The following is a 20,112-nucleotide window of genomic DNA, read 5'->3' on the forward strand; positions in this document are numbered from 1 at the left end:
ACATGCATAATACTGAGTTTTAAGTTGTTTTTGCGGATCCTTATGAATTGGGATTGTTTTGACAATGTTGTCATCTGTACAAAGAAAAAACGTTTCCATATTTATGTACATTGTTGTAGTGTTGTAGTACATACAAATATATAATAAACAATATAATGTAAAATAAATGTAAAGTAGATAAAAAATCGTGTCAAATGTAAATAAACATGCATAATGTTTTAACATTCAAATTTAAAGAGCCAAGCATATTAATACTAAATGTACTTAAAAACGAGTAATCTTTTGGCATTTCAGGTGATGCATTAAGAGGCGCTAAATGCTGCCATGTGCTTGCAACAACATGTATTATTCAGCATGCTGGTTATTTCATGTTCAAACTCTGAAGTCTGTAACACTCTGTGGCTGCACTTTCCCTCTCTCTATCTACTGAGAGCAGATAATTTCATGTTTTTCACAAATCAAAATCTTTTTTTTTCCCTGACCACCATTAAAACCGAAATGTCAGTCAGCATTAGTGGAGTCATTCATGGTGTCACACTGGAGAGATGAACTATTCCTCTTTCTCCTTAAACCTTAAAGTTTATCTAAACAATTATAAAAAAATATATATTAGTCATAGAGAGAGAGCGAGAGCGAGATAAAGAGTAACAGGAAGAGAGAGTGTTAATGGTGGACTATTATCTCAGCATTACAGCAGTGAATAGTAATTTTAGATTTGAGTTGTATTAATGAAAACATTAAGAGGTACAAAGCTGCCAAGTACCATAAAATGTCACTGCTGGAGCTTTGGCCTCATTTCGAGGGATGGAGAACATCAGACGGACATATTTATAGAGACACAGGGACCCAGCTGCTCACCCTGGAGGGTAACATCTGTGCAGAAGTTAATATCTCCACCAAACCTGTGCAGAATGGACAATTACTCAGTGCGTCACTCAGTAAAATGTTACAGATAGTATTATACTCAGGGATGTTGTTAGACTTAAATTACATATGAATTTAGACCATTATGCTGTATCATAATGCAAAGCAACCTACAAGTGTAAATAGTTTTTTTTTTCTTCAGGAATTGACATTTCTGGACTATTAATGTTATTAATATAAATACTTACCTAAAGGTCTTGAGTTTAAATATCTGATACATATATCATTTTATAATCCTTTTTGTAATTGCAGAAAATAAAAACAGACGATACTAAATGTCAGCTGCACATCCATGCTGCAAATCTCCTGTTCCAACACATCCCAAAGGTGCTCTATTGGATTGAGATTTGGTGACTGTGAGTCATTGTCAAGTTTAAGAAACCAGTATGAGATGATTCGAGCTTTGTGACATGGAGCGATAGTGCTGGAAGTAGCCATCAAAAGATGGTTTACTGTGTTCATAAATAGATGGACATGTTCAGCAACAATATTCAGGTGAGCTGTGGCATTTAAACAATGCTCAAATGGAACTAAGACGCCCAAAGTGTGCTAAAATATTCCCCACACCATTATTCACTACCAGCCTGGGGTGCGTTTCCAGTACAACGATGCAACTCACTGGTTTAACTTCCATAGTACAATGCATCTTTAAAGAAATCAACTAGCTAGTCAAGACTGTTTCCCGAAACCATGGCACCTGTGTCGCAGATCCATGGTTTGAACCACATTGGTTGGAGCTGTCGTTATGACGTTCTACTTCTTCTTCTTCGATCTAATGGCGGACTGGTGCTATGAGCATATATCGCCACCTGCTGTAAATTTGGTTCTTTTCTCTTTTCGACTGCGCTTTCTTAGTGACGATGTGGAGTAATTACATTAACAACTCAACATTCATTCTTTGCACAATAAATATATACATATATAAACACAATGTTGTCTTCTCTGATCCCAAAATCTATAACTATTAATTTCACAATTTCATATGTATTAATTTCTTATTGAATATTGATAGATCAGCAAAATTAAAATGAAAATAAATGATGGGTTTTAAAAACACTCTGATTGTTATACTATTGTGAACACCTGTTGCATATTTTGCTTAAGATCTTTAGCCTACCTATTTAAGTCCCCTTGCCATACAGCTATGTATTCAAATGACCTGTCTGAAAATGACGCGAAAACCACAATTTTCGAAAAATGAAGTTACAGTTCTTTTGGAGGAGGTGGAGAATAATAAAATCCAGCTATTTTCAAAGCTGAAAATTGTGTTACAAATGCTGATAAAAAAAAAAAATTCCTGGGCAGAAATCACCCAAAAAATAAATGCTGCTGGCTAATGTTATGAGCGAAGCCCAGAAAAAGTTAGAAAAAAGTGGACGGACTTCGCAAGTGTGACAAAACGGAGGGCTGCAGCACGTAGAAGGGAAGCAAAAAAGACTGGTGGGGGTATCAACTCCGTTCCTCCTCTGACTGCAGAGGAAGAGAACGTTTTGGCCATCCTGGGGCCTGAGGCATTGGAAGGGATCCCTGGAGGCATAGATCCATGTGTGTCAACCAGGCCTTTGAATTCAAAGTTGAGCCCTGCAATATCAGGCCTCTTCCACCCTGGCCCTGGAACATCAGGCCCCCTCCACCCTGGCCCTGGAACATCAGGCCCCTTCCACCCTGGCCCTTGAACATCAGGCCCCCTCCACCCTGGCCCTGGAAAATCAGGCCCCCTCCACCCTGGCCATGGAACATCAGAACCCCTTCAACCTGCCCCTGTAACATCAGGACCCCTTCAACCTGCCCCTGTAATATCAGCAATGAGTCCTGGTCTTGGGCTATTGCTCCCTTCTCCTGACTCCCCTCAGTCTGAGGCCTCCTCATGTGCTGGCAAACGTCGTTCTGGCATTCCAGAAAACCAGCCATTAATCTCCCGCCAAAGAAGAAACAGGGGACGTTGTAGCTGCAGTGAGAAGCTGCTTCAGTCAGAGAAGAAGAAATTATCTGAGCTCCAGAGAATCAGGAGAGAACTGAGAGCCCTGAAGGAGCAGCAAGGCCAACATCATCAGGAGGTACTGGCCTATAGGAGGGCTAAATTAGAACTCCTGCAACAACAAGCCAGCAAGCCCTCTTTAACCATGTTTCTACCAACCGACAGTAAGTGAAAATTGTGTTATTTACTCAGTATGGAAAGTCAAATCATGTGTGGCTGACAGTCATTTCATCTTTTTTTTTCTTCAGATCCACAGATGTAACCCTCTTTTTTTTCTTCTTTTTTTTTTGGCTACATTGTTGGCCATCATGCCTCCCAAAATCCAACCCCTTGTCCTTGTCGTGGGAGGTGGAAACAGACTGGTTCTGGTGAAGCTGTGTGGTGCATGGCATTCAATTTGTTTTTCAGTGATGAAGTTAAAACCCTTCAGCAGTTGGACTGAAATACAAATAAATAAAAAATGTTATGGCCAAATATACTCTTTTGTAATAAGTATTTCAAGTGCTTTTCTAATACACTGAGCATTCAGTTTAATATGAGTTAAAGAACATACCATTGTAACTTGACTCAAAGTAGTATATTAATGCCACATAAAAATGCAGGCATTACTGAGTGAAGCTGAAGCATGTTTACCATGCCATTTCATCCTTTATTAAATACCTGAATAATGTGACCAAGCCTGTTAATGAAACATATGGAATGTAACTTTTATTTTGAAGTGGTGAGCCACAATCACATAAACCATAAAGTGAATGAAAATTTTGTTAATTCACAACATTAATATCATCAATGACAATATAAGCCAAACATAACACAAAACACTCTTAAGTACTGAAACCATTCTTAAGATAAGAATGAAAAATATGAAATAACAGAATGACAACAGCCTATTTTAAACAAAATCAACATATACAATATATTAACGTTGTACCTTATTGCTATAACAAATCAAAGATGGTAATAATTAATTGTAGTAATTAAAATAATTTAGAATGATTATTAGCTAAGGTCTTTCTATTAATTCTGGTGCATCAAAAGCAGGTGTACTAATGCCTCTCCTAAAAAAACAGTGTGTGTTTCAAGTGCTCAACAATGGCAGCTTTACAAAGAATCTTACAGCTGGAGCACAGAAGGCGACTGAGAAGTCAATCAGTTTACGTAAATGCCCACATAAGGACAAATTTTACCCCTCTTGACTCACTATCTCATGATGCAATTTTAAGAAAAGTCCGTCTTCCAAGGACCAAGATTCTTGAATTATTTCAGATAGTGAAACTACACCTTCAGAGGGCAACAAGAAGAAACTACGGCTTAAGTCCAGAGGTGCAGTTGTTAGCTAGACTGCGTTATTTTGCTGTTGGAAGTTTTATGGAGGTGGTGGGTGATGGCCTGGGGCTCAGCAAGTCTTCAGTCAGCAAAACTGTGACAACATTAACACCTTTGCTGTTACAGCTGATGAAGAGCATCCTGGTTTCCCCAAAACTCCTGAGGAAATACAGCTGGCCAATCAACAATTCTATGATATTGACAACATCCCCAGAGTGATTGGCATCATTGATGGCACCCTAATCCCAGTATTAAGCCCTAAGGTAAATGAGCCCTTGTACATTTGCAGGAAGGGTTATCCAGCAATTAATGTTCAAGTAGTGTGTGATCACCGGGGGATATATTCTCTGACATTGTGGCAAAATGGCCTGGAAGCACACACGACTCTTTTGCATGGGCCAATTCTGCAATTTGCCAGATGGCTGAAGAAGGTGGCTTTGGTGATAGCTGGCTCCTGGGAGACAGTGGATATCCTCTTCGTCCCTACCTCTTGACACCTGTGCAGCATCCAGCCACCATTGCAGAGGAAAGGTTTAATCAGGCCCATGGAAGGACACGCTCTATATTGGAGAGGACTATAGGACTGTGGAAACAACGTTTTCGCTGTAAACTCATTGTATTTAGGTTAAATACCTAAATACAATGAGTTCCTGCCATATGTGATTGGCTGATTATATATATTTGCATTAACAAGCAGGCGAACACTCTAAAAAAATATAGTCCTTTAAAGGTTCTTTACACATAGTAACGGTTCTATTTAGTACCGTATCGTCCTGAAGAACCCTTTACTGTATATGCTGAAATGGTTCTTTGTGTTTTAGTTTAGGGTTCTTTATTCCCGCCTTTTTGTTTTCTGGAGCTCAGCTATACAACTACAGTTACTACACAGACTGTCAACATATGCCTACTCTCAACAGGTAAACGATTTTATTTATTAAAATGTCTATAAATTATAACTGTAAAAATTTTAACAATCATGTCTTTTTCTCTTTTAGTTTAACAGAACATGTAGTGTGAGCATCTTTGTTCAGTTAAGGGCACTCATCTTCTCGTCTCCGCAAAATAAGCAACAGAGATATGGAATTTATTATCCATATTGTTTGATTTTTTTTTTTTAAATACGACTTTATGCCTAAACATACCCAGTCACAAAAAAACATTAAAACTATACCATGACTTTATATCACTTTTTCCTTTTAACATGGTAAATTGCTTATTCTGTCCATTTTTGCTAATTTTGGCCTTCATGAACATAATTGTTTTTACATAATCAAATGGAAGGGACACAATGTAACTCTAAACTCAATTGATTATTTCAGATGCTGTCCAGTACCAACACCTCATCATCTGCAGAGAGAAACTGCCACTCAGAATATACACATAATGAAGGACATAAAGACATCATAGAGGATTGTGAAGATATTTAACTGCAACTTGTTCTTCATAACATCTATATCGTGTTCAATATCAATATATCAATAAATTGATATTTATTAATGTATTCATCTAACAACTGTTACTAGAGCACTGCCATTTTTGCTACAATCTGCAATGTCAATACAAAATAAGAGTACATGAACAAGAACATCTGTTTTTTTAAAGAGTAAAACCGAAACAGACAACATGATATAAGACCAGTCAGATAGAGGGCTAAAAACAACAAACAATATTAATAAATAATTTATAAAAAATAATATTAATAATATGAAGATAATATACTAATAGTAATGAAAAAATATATTGTTGAAAAGGTTATTTATAACACCATTAAGGTTCAATATAGCACTTCAAAGGTTGGTTCTTTATGGAACCTTATAAAAGGGTTTATAAGCACCAAAAAGGGTTTTTGCTATTGTTACAAGCTGAAGAACACTAATTTAACACTGTTTAGAACCATTTTTCTTAAGAGTGTACCTAATCAAGTGGTGAGTATATACAGTATGTGCGTATATATATATATATATATATATATAGAGAGAGAGAGAGAGAGAGAGAGAGAGAGAGAGAGAGAGAGAGAGAGACAGAGACAGAGAGATCGAGCGCTCTCTACTTTTTGTATTAATAAAAAAAGATAGCCATTATGTCAAAAATAAGAAAGGAAATCACTGAGTGTCAGATGCAGTCAAGATATGAACTTGCTGTGTACCTTGACTGCTGTCGTTGCAGGCAAGAATCTCATCTATAAAACCATTGAGTTTTATATCCATCCTAACCCTTCACTTAAACTTTATACACATGCAATAAAGACTGCAACCTTTGTACTCCTCCCACGGATTTTCTGTGCTAACTACAAGACTCATTTCATGGGCGGCTGTCAGCGGTTTGACTCCAGCCATGGTTTCAGGGTCAGTGATGGATTTTTGAGGATAAGGGATGGGGTTAAAGGTGAGAACCAATGTTCAATCTAAGTGGCAAGCTTCTGATGTTGCTCCCATGAAAAAAAAAACTTCAGTCAGAGTCAAAAATATGTGTACAAAATGGTAGACTTCTGAAATCAGAGCTAAATTGAATGGGTAGCATTTCAACTCCGCATGTCTTTTGATATTCAGTCTGCAACTAAAGCTGTGAAGCATTCTGAACTCAAATAGCCAGACAGAGACGAAAACATTCTAACTCATAAACACATTTTTTAACATTCAATGATTTGGGACACTCTATCTTTTGATTTCAAAAGGTCACATTTAATTCAATTATACTGTATAGGCCTACTGTATATGAATTGGTCAATGTGTATAGAACTTCTTTAAAAAAGAATGGCATGGTGAACGCTGCATGATTCTGCTTAGTGCCAAAGGGTTTTACTCAGCAAAAACAATAATGAAAAGGAACTCCCTCCTGTACAAGTGTGAGAGCTTTCCGTTACTGGATTTTATCGTTGCGCTGCCTGCTCTGCCTTCTGGAAGTTCAGTTTGAGGGAGATTAAGAGTGTGTGATGAAAGCTTGTTGCCAAAGGAGATTGAGCAACTCCTGCCAAATAAGAGCATTAAACATAATTTGCTCGCCATAAATAAATTTCTGTTTAGTGAGTTTCTTGACAACTTATCAAAGCAAGCGCACACTTTGCACCTAATCTTATTTAAAAGTGACAACACAACATGGCTTCTTTTACCAGATGCTAAATGAATATCTTGCTACGTTTAATGCTCCAAAACAAACCAAGAGTGGAAAAATAAAAGTGTGAGAAATCTGTTTTTAATTTGTCACCAATTAATCTGGCAAATAAATGTGCTGGTGAAAGATTTTTTCCCCCATTGATAACACAAATAAGCTTTTTTGAGGGAAAAAATCAAGTGGGAACTGTCTTTTCATTAGAATTTTGCATTACATATATAATAAAAAAATAAAATAAAAAAAAATCAGGTGAACAAAATGGGAATTCAATGGGTACCTTAATAAAAATGGTGAAACCCATGCATAATCAAACAAATTATTATTATTATTATTATTTCATGAAAAATAATAACTTGAATAATTTAATTGATGCCACTATGTTGTAAGTTTTTTTTCTGAATAACAAGAAAGTGAAGGAGACATGTTTTTTCATATGGTGACACTATACCATATAAAAGTGTTCAAAAACTAAATAAGTGTCATTTATATGCATAGCTGTGAGTATGTATGCTACTGTATGCATCTGAACGCTCAAGAGTAAAAAAAAAACTAAAGGTAAAGGATGTATAACTTTGTGTGTGAGATAAAATGGAGGGGGCCATACATCTCATTTATTTGGTGTCGAGGTGGAAGTAACAGAGCAAGATGTTTTCAGCTTCAAAATTCACAGGCACCCTTTCCATGCATAAATGATGAGGCTTTCAAATAAGCCAGTCCCTCTCTCTTTCACATCATCTTCCTTCCATTCTTCACTTGCAAGGCTCATCTTGTGAATCAGAGGAAAGATGTTTACCAGTCTATCAACATTTGCTGACAGACTGTGAAATTAGGGGAAAATAATGAAGACATAAAGCTGGGCTACTGATAGACATGTCAATCAGCTTGTAAAGGATAAATATGATGAGATTAGAAGATTATAGGTATATATTTCCCTTACGTAGACAGTAAAATGATTAAAAGTTAGTTAAAAAAGGCAAAATTCTACCATCATTTACTCAAATTGTTTCAAAACTGAATTACTTACCTTATTGATGGATCCTGCAAAGTTTAAAAATGACAACATTTTTTTTATAAAAAAAATCACATAGCACAAAAAACGGTGACACAATGGTCAGATATATGGATGTAGCAGTTGTGGTTAATAACGTTAATAAAACAATTTATAAAAACTTATAATTAAACCAAATATTATTGGAGTACATTTTACAAGAAAATGCTATTTCAGCCTTTCTACTTCTAATTTTAGGTTTAATTGAATGTGTTACTTGCCATTTCTTTTTAATTATTTGTGAGTGTTCTAAAGTAAATTCTAAACCATTTCATTTCAGTGTAAAATAAATAAATGCAAAACAAATAAATCTCACAATCTGAATCATTAGGATATTATTCAGTGAAAAAATCTCCCTCTGCCAAGACTGTCACATGTCTAACTAGTTCAATTGAGGTCTGTTCTCAACAGAAAGCTATTACATGAATCACTTGTATGATGCTTTTTTACATCATTGTTGCATCTGACAAGATTTCCCTTTCATTGTAGAGGAAAGAGCACCAAGGAAAATCGGTGAAACATATTTTTTACTGAAGACTAAAAATAGACAAAGGGGAACAATGTGAGGATGAGTTAATGACATAATTTTCTTTCTTTTTTCAAATAAACTATTCCATCAATGACCATCAGTGGACTGAGTTCAAACCATGCGCTGGCAATGGCAACCACAGCAGTGATTTTATAGCATCCACATGCAGAGGTACTGTGACTAATACTCATAAACAGTGACTAATTAATTAGGATGGTGTAATTTCTGTACTGCTCTGGGATAATTACATAAGCTTGGGGGAAATGGGGTGTTTAGACCCCTCTGAAGGTTAAATACAGGACTATGGAGGAAGTAATGTATCTCATAGAGCCAATGAGAGCACAAGAGCACCAATCCTGACAGCAAAAACACAAAAAAAAGTCAGAACGTTCTGATCACCAGGACATCTGAGACATGCTATAGATGCCATTGGGAACCAGAGAGGCACAGCAGTCATTCTAAGCCAATCAGCGGCAGAGATAAGAGAGGAATTAACAGTCAATTTGTGAGAAAATTAATCCACTTTTCCAGTGAATGACACCCCGCACCGTATTATTGTTGAGTTAGAGGTCATTCCTATCTCAGATCCCCAGACACAAACGGGTCAGGAAGGGAGGAACTGATTTTGACTTTCTCCCTTTGAGCCAGATCACACTGAGGTCTTTAGAAAGTACTTTCTTTTGTGTGTTTCGCCGAAGTTCGCAACCCAACACCACGTGTTCTCTCCACATGCTCATTTTCAGGGCTTTTGTGTCACATAGCAAGCTCGTATTCAAAATGGCCTCCTGACGTGGAGTCGGCAAGCCTGGGTTCACCTTTATTTAACAGCCACAGCTGAGGCCAGAACAACCTCAACAATGAGACCCAATGGTAATTGGCTCCTCACTGTTTCATTCTGAGCAATTAAAATCGGATCATTACAGTGCTGCCATTTTAGAGCTTTGTTGTCAGACTAATTTAAAAGAGGTGGCATTTGAAAGGCCTCGCTCGCCTGCCACAAAATCTTTTTTCAGTAATTACTCATATTAATGAAAAATGTTGATGACTTGCCTTTGGACATGAGAATAACAATAACCATATGAGAGAAAGAGAAAGAGAGAGAGAGAGAGAGAGAGAGAGAGAGAGAGAGAGAGAGAGAGAGAGAGAGAGAGAGAGAGAGAGAGAGAGAGAGAGAGAGAGAGAGAGAGAGAGAGAGAGAGAGAGAGAGAGAGAGAGAGAGAGAGAGAGAGAGAGAGAGAGAGACTAGATTTACTTTACTCTGAGGTGATGTGTTTTGTGAAGTTTTCCTTTCAACTGGTGGCCATTTGAGCCAAAATAAGAAAGAAAAAAGGTCTCACACCTCAATTTCACTCTAATCCAGTGAATTAAGGAGAGACAGTTAACATTTACCTCTTATAAGATAACTTCAGCCATGCAGCAAAGTTGTTAGGTAGGTCTCCATGGAAATAAATGTATCTCATCAGGCATGATATGATCAGACCTAAGGACAAGACGATAAAATTCAATTAAAAAAGGAAAAACCATTCCAAATTCCCAATTAAATATGAATATACAAAAAACAAAACAAAAAACAACAGTAATAATTAAACATAATATTTTTATTATTATTTTCTATTAAATATCTATATATACAGTTGTATTTATTACATTTTTGTATATATCCTAACCGTTAGACATTCCTGAAAATCTTAAAGCACTGTTTACAAGGTTACATGGGTCAAAAACAACGAAAACAATAACATTTTGTGTGTTTTGACAAGGCAATTAAAAATTTAAACTGGTCTGACTGGGCCAAAAGGGAAAAAAATAGAATTATATTACTGTCGCAATACTATTGTACTGTAAAGTATTAATATTATAATTATAGAAATTAATTACTATAGCCTATTCATTTTACAATAATACTATTGTACTGTAATATAATAATAATAATAATAATAATGTAAAATTAAAACAATCATTTATGGCTGTACTAATTATATTACATATACAACTTTTAATTTCCTGTAAACCTTTGTAAAATACTCCACACAACCACGTTAACGTATATGACATCGGCCTTTATTGTCGATGAGTAGCCTACAGCAATAGCCTACAGACTATTTTATACTTTTTTTAACATGTATAGGCTACACCACTGCCTAAATTTAAACTCCTATAACAAAAATATTAGAAGTAAAAACTAAAAATTAAAAAAGTAATTCAAGTGTAATCAACCGGTCTGTTATCCAATTTCCACCGGATCAGCGCTACTTCTCGTGCCGGAGATGGACTCGCGCTCTGCGGGTGAACTTCTAGCTTCAGACCGCCGTCCTGCGTTTCACTCATATCCGAAATATGCTGCGAGGCGACTGACTCCATCACCTGACAATAAACAAACAGTGCACAGTTCTGACGACATTTTATCATCTAAATTAATTATATTCATTATCTTTATGAATAAAGTCGTGTGTTTTATGCAATGCATCAGGCATTTAACTCAGCGAAAAAACAGACGTGACACTTGTTTAGGTGACTCACATTGCGATGTTGTTTTGCATTAAATAAAATGATTTAAAGCACAGTAATGATTTTATAGATAAAAATAAAACATACAGACACCTGAATTTCACAGAGGAAATGCACAAATTCTGCGCAACTGAGAAGAGAAGAAGAGAACTGTTCTGGAGACTGGAAAGAGTTCAAAGAGCCCGCGCTCACTCAACTGTTGAGTTGTTGGCAAGTCAAAGGTTGGGGGAGATGGGGAGGGGTGCATTGTTTTAATTGAGTAAACTTTACTCAATTTCTTAAGAGTATGTTAAATATATTAATAATACTGATTTAAATTAAGTATTATTTGTGGTTCTGGAACAGATCAGTTTAATTATCCATTCTCAAATATTTTGATATAAATTTCACAAATATATTGTGTATAATAAATAAATAATTTGTTAGTCAAATACTGAATTATTTTAGTGAAAAGAAACTTAAATATAGCAACATTTTTGACTAAATTAACTGTTGAATTTTTAGTCAATTATTTTGGTATGTTTAACTCAAACAATCAAGTAAATGATATTCAGAGATTTAACAAAATTATTGATATTTACAAAGCCAATTAATTATTTTACCAGAAAACCTTAGGGAGATCTTGTTGACAACATATTTTCTTTGATAGAGAAAATTTACAATTGTGTGAGGACAAAATTATTATTTTTTGTTCTTGTTTGGAGTAAAACACATTTTGATCCTGAAAAAAAGGCCTGAAAAAAGGAGAACTTGAGTGCCACCAAAAATGTATCAGCATGGTGAAAAGGGTCACAAACACCCTTCCTTTAAGAATTTCTTTCAAGATGGGAAAAGAAGAAGAGTTGAAAATAAAGAGTGAAAAGAAGTTATGTATAAATGATATTCTGATTGCAATGGTACACAACGATCAAATCAGATCTGTCTGAGAGCTGTGAATTAGGGCTTATGATGTAGCTTTAAAACAAGTCATCTAAAAAAATAGAAAGAAGAGATGAAAATTAATCCACAACTATCAAAAATAAGATTGCAAATGTCCTTTCATGTTGCTCTCTAGTACATAAAATGATTCATTTTCCATAATGTACAGTTTTTGCCAATGTGTTTTTGCAGTTTGACCTGTTAAATGGGTTTGCAGCAAGATTTCTGTTCCCTTTCAAGGGAACTTCGAGCTGCGTCAAACGCTGCGGGAACGCCCCTGCGTTGTGCGTCATGAAGCACGTATGGAATCAGCCCAATGGAGAGATGAAACGTCATAGGCGGGTGACGTCATCGACCAGGAAACTATAAAGCACCCCAAAAACACAAGCGCATTAGCTTCTGTGCTTTCAGTCGCGCTACATGTGAATCTGTCCCTGTGTGATATTGTCTGTCTTACATACCCTGCACCACACAAACAATTTATCCCTATATATATATATATTGAGAGATTATGGCGGACGAACAGCAGTTTAGAAAGTGTGTTCCTCCCTGCTCGCGTTATTTAACGAGCGGGGATACACATGATCTTTGTGTTGTTTGTTTGGGAGTTCAGCATGCCCAGTTTGCTCTCGAGGGAGCAGACTGTGAGCATTGCGAGCGTTTGCCGTTAAGGACGCTCCGCTCCCGCCGGTCGCTCTTTGAGGAGAGCGGTTCGGTGCGCGCTTCCCGCGGTTCGGGTCCCGCTTCTGCCGAGGCAGAGCGGCGGCGCTTATCGTGGGGATCGCAGATGGATCTCACAGCGGGGTTTGAGACGGGCTCTGCCTTATCTCTCCCTTCACCTGTGAGATCCAGTGCCTCAGTCCCGGGTTCGGAAGCACGCGCTGCGGTTTCTTCCGCTCGGGCTGAGGCACCAATGCTGCAGCTATCCAGTTCTGAGGAACTTGATGTTGTTAGTGTTGAGGGAGATGTGGAGGATTCGCCACCCCACACTCCTAAGAGTGATGAGCTTATGGAGGTGTTAACAAGAGCTGTTGAAAAACTTAATATTGAATGGCCAGTGACTAGACAGGAGTCTGTTTCTAAATCAAAGTTGGATGAGAGATTTTTGCCGTCACGTGTGCAGCCTCCACGCCGGTGCCTGCCGTTTTTCCATGATCTCCACACCGAGGTGTCGAAATCATGGAGAAAACCGGTGTCATATAGAGTGTTTAGTCCCCAGACTTCAACATACGCTAATATTATGGGAGCCAAGGCTCATGGTTATGGTGCTTTGCCTCGTGTGGAAGAGACGCTTGCGAGCCATCTCTCCCCCGAAGCAGCATCATCTTTTAAGGCACCGGCATTACCCACCAAGCCTTTAAGAAACACTTCGGCTTTAGTGGGTAAAGCATATTCGGCAGCAGGTCAGGCTGCGTCATGTCTGCATACTATGTCAATCTTGCAGGCATACCAGGCTGATCTGCTAAGGGACATGAGTGAGAGTGAGGAGGTCAGTACTGACGTAGTTCGTGAACTGCGTCAGGCTGCTGATTTATCCCTGCGTGCCACCAGAGAATCGGCCAAATTAATGGGTCGTTCTATGGCAGCTCTGGTGGCCGCAGAAAGACATTTGTGGTTAAATCAGACTAATATTAAAGAGAGAGAAAAAGCTTTTCTTTTAGATGCTCCTCTTTCTCCCATGGGGTTGTTTGGTGATGCTGTGAATTCAGTTATCGATAAATTCCAAGAAGAAAAGAAACAAACTGCAGCTTTTAAAAAGTTTCTTCCCCTTAAAGTTCATGTCCCTGGGGCTGCTGGGCGGGAGCAGCCCCGGCCGTCTTCGAGCTCATCACATAGAGCGCAGCAGAGGCAGAGTGTCGCGTCTCGTGCTCCCCCTGCTGGACAGTGGGCTCAGCCGCGACACTCTCAGCCGAAGCCTTCTCCCAGTAGAACTGATCTGAGGACAGTTATATTGGCTAAGAAGGCTTCGGCTAAGAAGAAGTCCTGACGCCAAGCCGTTCAGGATGCTGAGGGTGGTCCCCACCGAGGCGGAAAGGTGTTCACCTCTTTTTACGGTGCCCATTCCTCCTCGGTGCCCTCAGGGGCTCGTTCTGCCAACCCCGCCTTTATGCCGGGGCACAGACGATCCCAGCGAGCGCTTTCCCGAGGGACGCTCGCTCCCTCTGAGGAGGGTCTCAGAGCGGTCAGACCAGTTGTTCCCTGCCGGTGCGCCGTTACAGGGCGCTGCGTCTGCTGCTCAAGTTACACCAGAGGCCAGTCTCGAGAGGCTGGTACCCTTAGTAGAATTTCTGGCAGAGTGGAAAAGCCTTCCAAAAATATCTCATTGGGTCCTGCAGACAGTAGAAAAGGGTTATGCTATCCAGTTCAGGTGTCGTCCACCAAAATTCAGAGGGGTTCTGCACACAGTGGTGGGCCCCGAGCAGGCTCTGGTATTGGAACAAGAGGTGAAAACGCTCCTTCAAAAAGAGGCTATAGAACGGGTTCCTCCTCCCAGTTTGGAGTCAGGTTATTACAGCCGATATTTCATCGTTCCAAAGAAGGATGGGGGGTTGCGTCCAATTTTAGACCTGCGCATATTGAATCGCTCGGTAGGGAAGCTAAAATTCAAGATGCTCACTATCAAGCAGATCGTGTCTCAAATCAGGTCCGAGGACTGGTTTGTCACGATAGATCTGAAGGACGCATACTTCCATGTGTCCATCCTTCCACAACACAGGAAGTTCCTGAGGTTCGCCTTCGGGGGCGAGGCGTACCAGTACAAGGTTCTTCCGTTTGGCCTAGCTTTATCTCCCCGCACTTTCACGAAATGCATGGATGCAGCACTAGTGCCTCTGAGGCTTCAGGGCATTCGTATTCTCAATTACATCGACGATTGGTTGATTTTAGCTCAGACCGAGCAGATGGCGGTTCGGCATCGAGATGTCGTCCTCGCTCATATCAGAAAGTTGGGGTTGAGGCTGAACGCAAAGAAAAGTGTATTATCTCCTTCCCAGAAGACCACTTTTCTGGGTGTCGTTTGGGATTCGGTATCGATGCGGGCGCGACTCTCTCCGACCCGCATCGCTTCGATTCTCTCAGCTGTGAAACAAGTGAAGCTAGGCCAGCTACTCACTGTCAAGCAGTTTCAGAGACTGTTGGGTCTGATGGCAGCAGCGTCCAACGTTATACCTTGCGGCCTGTTGTACATGAGACCGCTACAGTGGTGGCTCAGGACCAAGGGATTCTCCCCGAGGGGAAATCCGCTCCGCACGTTCAAAGTCACGCGGCGCTGCCTTCGTGCTCTGGTCATGTGGAGAGAAACTTGGTTCCTATCCAAAGGTCCTGTGCTGGGGGCTCTTTGTCGTCGCATAACGCTAACGACGGATGCTTCCCTCACAGGGTGGGGGGCGGTCATGAGTGGTCGCCCAGCCCAAGGTCTGTGGCAGGATCATCATCTTTCGTGGCACATAAATTGTCTAGAGATGTTGGCTGTGTTTCAGGCTCTGAAACACTTCCTAACAGACCTGAGAGGCCATCATGTGTTAGTTCAATCAGACAACACGTCGGTGGTCTCTTATATAAATCATCAGGGGGGCCTGCGGTCTCGCCGGCTTTACAAGTTGGCCCGTCAGATCCTCCTGTGGTCCCAAGGGAAGCTACTATCTCTGAGAGCAATGTATCTCCCTGGGTATTTGAATGTGGTAGCAGACTCCCTGTCGAGGCAGGGGCCGAGGCCAGGGGAATGGAGACTCCACCCCGAGGTGGTGGAGCTCCTTTGGTTGAGTTTCGGTCGCGCCGAGGTGGACCTATTCGCTTCCAAGGAGACCACTCATTGTCATCGGTGGTTCTCCATCACTCTTCCAGCCCCCCTGGGGTTGGATGCTATGGTGCAGCCGTGGCCGAGGTCACGTCTGTACGCTTTTCCCCCGATTGCTCTGTTACCAGGAGTTCTGGAGAGGGTCCGCCGGGACGGGGTCAGTCTACTACTAGTAGCCCCGTTCTGGCCGGCCCGAGTATGGTTTGCGGACCTGATTTCTCTCCTGGACGGTTCTCCTTTGGAGCTCCCGGTCAGGAGGGATCTACTCTCCCAGGCGGGGGGCACGATACTTCACCCCCGCCCAGAATTGTGGAAACTGTGGGCTTGGCCTCTGAGGGGGCCCAGCTCATAGACTCCGGTCTCTCAACCGAGGTTGTTGAGACCATTCTTAACTCCAGAGCTCCATCCACGAGGAAGCTTTATGCCTTGAAGTGGAAACTTTTCACTTCTTGGTGTGGAGAACACCTGCAGGACCCAGTTAACTGCCCAGTGGGTGCAGTGCTGGAATTCCTGCAGGAGCGCTTCTCCACAGGGTTATCCCCCTCCACACTAAAGGTGTATGTGGCGGCACTAGCTGCTTACCACGTCCCTTTCAGTGGAGTTTCTCTTGGGAGACACCCGCTTATAACTCGTTTCCTCCGTGGCACTTTGAGGCTGAGGCCAGCAGTTCGTACGAGGGTGCCGACTTGGGATCTGGCCATTGTATTAGAAGGTCTTTCCCTAGCTCCTTTTGAACCTATCGAAGAAGTTCCCGAGAAGTTTCTCACTTTTAAGACTATCTTTTTGCTTGCTATCTCTTCACTAAAAAGAATCGGAGATTTGCAGGCTCTGTCGGTTTCACCCTCGTGCCTGGAATTTGCACCTGGCATGGTTAAAGCTTTTCTGCATCCTAGACCAGGTTACGTTCCTAAGGTTCCTACTAATATTGTTAGACCTACGGTTCTGCAGGCTTTCTGTCCTCCTCCATTTATGTCATCGGACCAGGAGAAACTTAATTCACTCTGCCCTGTTAGGGCATTAGACGCTTATGTCCACAGAGCTGCCCTGTGGAGGAAATCAGAACAACTTTTTGTATGTTTCGGGCCACCCAGGAAAGGGTGTCCGGCGTCTAAACAGAGAATGAGCAAGTGGGTGGTTGAGGCTATCTCACTTGCTTATGAGTCGGCTGGCCAGCCTTCACCTTTGGTTGTCCGAGCTCACTCTACCAGGAGTATGGCTGCTTCTAAAGCTCTTTTGTCGGGGGTTTCCCTGAGTGATGTTTGTGATGCGGCTGGATGGTCTTCACCGCATACTTTTATTAAGTTCTATGACCTAGACTTAAGCTCTACCCCTGGGGCACAGGTGCTCTCGTCCTCTGTGCGCTAGTCTCACATGACGGTCATTTGGTCCTATGGCGACGTGGGTATTCGCGTTCCCGCAGCGTTTGACGCAGCTCGAAGTTCCCTTGAAAGGGAACGTCTCGGTTACGTATGTAACCCTAGTTCCCTGATAGGGAACGAGACGCTGCGTCGCTCCGCCATACTCCCGGCACTCCCGTTAGCGCTTCCTTCAAGCCTATCAGAAGCTAATGCGCTTGTGTTTTTGGGGTGCTTTATAGTTTCCTGGTCGATGACGTCACCCGCCTATGACGTTTCATCTCTCCATTGGGCTGATTCCATACGTGCTTCATGACGCACAACGCAGGGGCGTTCCCGCAGCGTTTGACGCAGCGTCTCGTTCCCTATCAGGGAACTAGGGTTACATACGTAACCGAGACGTTTCAATTTGAACTTTTCTGTATTTCGATTTGATGAATTGCGTAATTAAGGAACTGCCATTGTAATTCACTGGAGCATATAGAGAGGGTGTAATTAAAACAAGGTGCCTCCAGCATCACAAATTCATCTCACCTGCAGAAAAAAAAATGACTGAATGAAACTTATGAGCCCATCACAGCTGCTCTGGCCATGACAATCAATATTTGAGACATCTGAAAGTGATATTCCCAAAACCCTCACCATATTAAATGAACAACAGAACAGCCCCAACATCCTTACAATTGTGGAGAAAGACTATTACAGTAGAAGCTGTTCAGATCGATCGCTCTGTTTACAATGGATGAGCGAGTCAGGAGCGTTTGACAGGTAAGCCTGGCAGGTGCTGATGGTTTAATTTAACATGGAGAAATGGTGGTATCAAATTGATTTTGTTACATGGTGTGATGGGATTTCTGCTCTTTTGACCCCCTCAGTGATCTTTCCAGGGCTCTTTGCGTTCACTAGAGGTGTTTGAATAAGGTAAATACCAGGGACTGACCTCTCGCCCAACAATCTCTTAACAAGGAATGTTCCCTTTCGAGGGAACTCGCACTGCGTCGTTGAAAACGACTCTTTGGGGACGCTCCCTTAGCGTGCGCCTCTGAAGTGTGAATGAAACTAATCCAATCCTGATTGGTGTTGCGTCGTGACGTAACATGTGACGGCATTACCGGAAGCATAAAAGAGACGCTGACACACACACACACACTAGCTTTTCGCTCTTCAGCAAGCGTTCTATGTTACGACTGTCTGTCTTATTTGGTGTTGTTTGTCTGTTCAAAAAAGCATACATTTATAAATATTATGGCCAGTGAACAGTTCAGGAAGTGTGCACCCCTGTCCTCGTTTCATTACGGATGGGGACACGCATGTTTTGTGTGTGAACTGTTTGGGAGCGCAGCACACCCAGGCAGTTCTCGAGGGAGCTGCCTGTGCAAACTGTGAAACACTACCCATGAGAGTGCTGCGCTCCCGGCTGGCATGCTTTGATGAGCTCGGTCAGGCTCGCGTTCCCCGCGGTTCTGGTCCCGCGTCTGTTGAGGCGGCGCGGCGACTCAGATCGTGGGGTTCGCAGCGGGATCTAGCAGATGAGAATGAGACTGCTGCGGCACTTTCTCATTCTTCATCTGAGGATCCCGAAGCCCCTGTGAGTGGTGCAGAAGCCCGCGTCGCGGCTTCTTCTGCCCACGACCAGGTCCCGGTGCTTGAGCTCTCTGCTTCCGAGGAGGTAGAGGTGCTCAGCATCGAGGGGGATGACCGTGACTTAGGCACGCCAGTTCACCGCCATGCATATGAGGAGCCGGTGGAGGTAAACCGCATTCGTCCCGTGTCTCCATTCCATCTGTGGTGGATTATAGTAATGTTTTGGGGGCACGGGATATGGGTTATGGGAGGATGCCTAAAGTAGAAGAAGCATTAGCTGGATACCTCTCTCCTGAGGCGGCATCCTCCCTTAAAACCCCTGCGCTGCCTAGTAAGCCCTGCAGAGATACATCTGCTTTAATAGGCAGGGCTTACATGGCGGCAGGTCGGGCTGGTTCATGTCTGCACTCTATGGCCATTTTGCAGGCATACCAGGCCGACCTCCTGAAAGATTTGGAAGAGGGGGAGGTGCCAACTCCTGGGGATATTGCAGAGTTGCGTAAGGCCACAGATTTGTCTCTCCGGGCCACTAAAGACACAGCCCGCGCCATTGGCCGCTCTATGGCAGCTATGGTGGCCACGGAGAGGCATCTGTGGCTGAATTTATCAGGTCTAAAGGAGAAAGATAGATCTGTTTTGCTGGATGCGCTGCTTTCGCCTTCTGGCCTGTTCGGCGACGCCGTTACATCGGTCGTCGAACAGGTTTCAGGAGGCGAAGAAGCAATCTGCGGCGTTCCAGCAGTTCCTCCCCCGTAAATCCAAGTTCAAATCAAGTAGGGTGGGGCAAGAACATCAGCCCCAGCCATCAAAACACCTTGAAAAACACCAGAGGCCAGTCTCGAGAGGCTGGTTCCCTTAGTAGATTTTGTAGAGGCATGGTATCATCTTCCCAACATATCTGCATGGGTCCTGCATATAACAAAGTCAGGGTACAGACTGCAGTTCGGGTACCGCCCCCCCAAATTTTCCGGGGTGGTGCAGACTACAGTGGTTCCAGAGCAGGCTCAGGTGATGGAACAAAAAGTGCAATCTCTG

General features: G+C 41.9%; 1 protein-coding gene across 1 annotated transcript in view; it reads right to left on the minus strand.

Moving 5' to 3' along the window:
• Positions 1-20,112, minus strand: part of rpl38 (ribosomal protein L38) — a 166,738-nt gene that overhangs the window by 59,640 nt on the left and 86,986 nt on the right. The window lies entirely within an intron of this gene.

This window comes from Siphateles boraxobius, unplaced genomic scaffold (assembly GCF_051911475.1).
Source record: "Siphateles boraxobius isolate OS27281-9 unplaced genomic scaffold, OSU_SipBor_1 46, whole genome shotgun sequence".
NCBI classification, from domain to species: domain Eukaryota; kingdom Metazoa; phylum Chordata; class Actinopteri; order Cypriniformes; family Leuciscidae; genus Siphateles; species Siphateles boraxobius.